Source organism: Lucilia cuprina, chromosome 6 (genome assembly GCF_022045245.1).
Source record: "Lucilia cuprina isolate Lc7/37 chromosome 6, ASM2204524v1, whole genome shotgun sequence".
Lineage (NCBI taxonomy): Eukaryota > Metazoa > Arthropoda > Insecta > Diptera > Calliphoridae > Lucilia > Lucilia cuprina.
Genome location: NC_060954.1, coordinates 17,501,870 through 17,505,352, shown reverse-complemented (window position 1 = coordinate 17,505,352; position 3,483 = coordinate 17,501,870). Strand labels below are relative to the sequence as shown.

Genomic DNA, 3,483 nt, shown 5'->3' with positions numbered 1-3,483 from the left:
TCTTTACAAAAAATAAAAATTTTATAAAAGTAAAAATTGTAAAAATATACTCATGGTGTAGGGTATCATATGGTCGGCCATACCCGACTATACTTTCCTACTTGTTTTTTATTATTTTTTATTTCATACCTTAAATGCAATTTTTATTTGAGTAAAAAGTTTAGATTTTAACAGCAACTTACCTACAATGAAAAGAAAAGTAATAAGTTAGTTATAAATTAAAAAAAAATATTTTCTATTAAAAATTAATTAAAAAAGATTACTTGTGGTTCATTGAATTCAAAAATGTTAGCAATGTTTAATTACTACAAAAAACTTCACCATTTCTAAAGGAAATTGAAAGGCGTTGCCAAATGAACAGAACTGGAAGAGAACTAGAACTGAACTAGAACAGATCTAGAACAGAACTAGAACAGAACTAGAACAGAACTAATACAGAACTAGAACAGAACTAGAACATAACTAGAACAGAACTAGAACAGAATTAGAACAGAACTAGAAGAGAACTAGAACTAGAACAGAACTAGAACAGAACTAGAACAGAACTAGAACAGAACTAGAACAGAACTAGAACAGAACTAGAACAGAACTAGAACAGAACCAGAACAAAACTAGAAAAAAACTAGAACAAAACTGGAACAAGACTAGAACAGAACTAGAACAAAACTAGAACAGAACTAGAACAATACTAGAACAGAACTAGAACAGAACAAGAACAGAACTAGAACAGAACTAGAACAGAACTAGAGCAGAACTAGAACAGAACTAGAACAGAACTAGAACAGAACTAGAACAGAACTAGAACAGAACTAGAACAGAACTAGAACAGAACTAGAACAGAACTAGAACAGAACTAGAACAGAACTAGAACAGAACTAGAACAGAACTAGAACAGAACTAGAACAGAACTAGAGCAGAATTAGAACAGAACTAGAACAGAACTAGAACAGAATCAGAACAGAACTAAAACAGAACTAAAACAGAACTAGAACAGAACTAGAACAGAACTAGAACAGAACTAGAACAGAACTAGAACAGAACTAGAACAGAACTAGAACAGAACTAGAACAGAACCAGAACAGAACTAGAACAAAACTAGAAAAAAACTAGAAAAAAACTAGAACAAAACTAGAAAAAAACTAGAACAAAACTAGAACAAAACTAGAACAGAACTAGAACAAAACTAGAACAGAACTAGAACAATACTAGAACAGAACTAGAACAGAACTAGAACAGAACTAGAACAGAACTAGAACAGAACTAGAACAGAACTAGAACAGAACTAGAACAGAACAGAATCAGAACAGAACTAAAACAGAACTAGAACAGAACTAGAACAGAACTAGAACAGAACTAGAACAGAACTAGAACAGAACTAGAACAGAACTAGAACAGAACTAGAACAGAACTAGAACAGAACTAGAACAGAACTAGAACAGAACTAGAACAGAACTAGAACAGAACTAGAACAGAACTAGAACAGAACTAGAACAGAACTAGAACAGAACTAGAACAGAACTAGAACAGAACTAGAACAGAACTAGAACAGAACTAGAACAGAACTAAAACAGAACTAGAACAGAACTAGAAAAAAACTAGAACAGAACTAGAAATGGAACTAAAATGCTCTATGCAATTGTTTATTGATTAATAAATTGTGATCTTATCGGTTTATGTTGCAAACCCACCTTCTTGTATCACAACACTAAGAACCTCCGAGTTGCCATATTGAACGGTTTTTCGCGAACTTTTCCTCTGACTAAATTTACGCACAAATGTTACAACATTTTCCACCAATAACGATTTAGGTCGTTTGTTAGATTTACGTTTAAAAGAAGCCACAATTTATTAATAAAATTATGAAAAAGAAACAAGTTGCAGCAAGAAATTAAGAAACAAAACTGAAGATTTTTCAAAAACAAAGAAGTTCTTGTTAAAAAAGTACAAAATAAATTAGTAAAAGAGTGTTAATTAGAAAAAAATAAAAACTTTTCTTTGAAGCATCAAATAATAAGAAAAGCAACATATGCTGCCATATTGTTGCAAATTGAATTGCAATTAAAAAAACAACAACAATCATTTTTCCCATAAAGCAAAAAACTCTGGATGATTATTAGCCGGAAGTTATAGAATCGTTTTATAAATTTCTTGCTTTTTTCTAATATTTTTTTTCTTCTAACTAAAAAACGATAAACTTGAAATTTAGTCATCATGAAATATAAAAAATCGTTTATAGAAAATTAAAAATGTATACAAAATCAAATGACTATATTTAAAAAAATATAAATAATAAAATTACACTACAATTTACAAAACGAGAAAAGTAATCAATTATATCTTATGAGGCACAAATAATACAAAACGTTTTACGTTTTTTTATATATTTTTATTTCTGATTAGATCAGCGGCAATTGTTCCAAACTACAGACGACAGACACGACATAGAAAATTATTGAATAGAACAAAAAATAAACAAATTTCAAACGCGTTTTCATTGACTGAACAGCGTCTCAAAAAATAAAAATAATAAAAAAAACAAGAAACATATAAATAGCCACTTGTTTTTGTATAAAACATTTTCATTATTTACGACAATTCGTGAACAAACCGATCAAATAAACAGACAGACAACAAATTGAAATCATATGGCATCCAATCGTAAAAAATTATAACAAACACATCTCATTTTCAATTTCTTAACTATCGCCATTTGTACATTACAAAAAATTGAACACAGAAAAGAGTTGCCAACTATTAGAAATAAATTATTATTGTTCCTTTTCTTCATATATTTCAAAACTTTAAAGCCATAAAATTTCTCCATTTAAACTGACATTTTAAATATTACACTTCTATACAAACTGTCATGCCTATTCTATTTAAATTCCAGTTTCTTTCATCCCACCTGGCAACTCCGTTACATTAAACATTCATTTCTCTACTAAAAGCGCAGTCATAATATTTTATTTTTTTTTTTGTTATTATGTAAAACTTAAATTTGTACAAAATTTATTTCAAATGGGAATCATGTAAAAAAAATAATATTAAAGGTAAACCACATTTGAGAAAATAATGAAAATATTGTTAAATAATACCCGATCCCAACATGTGAACAGAAACAAAGCAAAACTTTCACAACAAAAATGAGCGAAGAAAAATAAAACAGTAAAAACCGCTTGTCAACTGTCAAACTAACAATTTGATGACAAGTTAAATGTTTCGCTATATAAGAATTGGTTAAATAATTTAATTTTTCAAATAGTAGTACATTTATTAGATCTGAAATGTAACAGAACTTGCAGAGAACTAAAATAGAACTAGGAAAGAATTAAAACAGAATTAGAGCATAACTGAGCAGAACTAGAACAGAACTAAAACAGAACTAGAATAGAACTAGAACAGAACTAGAACAGATCTAGAACAGAACTAGAACAGAACTAGAACAGAACTAGAACAGAACTAGAACAGAACTAGAACAGAACT

At 29.1% G+C, this 3,483-nt stretch overlaps 1 protein-coding gene across 1 annotated transcript in view; it reads left to right on the top strand.

Moving 5' to 3' along the window:
* The window catches only part of LOC111680389, a 200,674-nt gene that overhangs the window by 78,579 nt on the left and 118,612 nt on the right, over window positions 1-3,483 (top strand). The gene's annotated exons all lie outside the window — the stretch shown is intronic.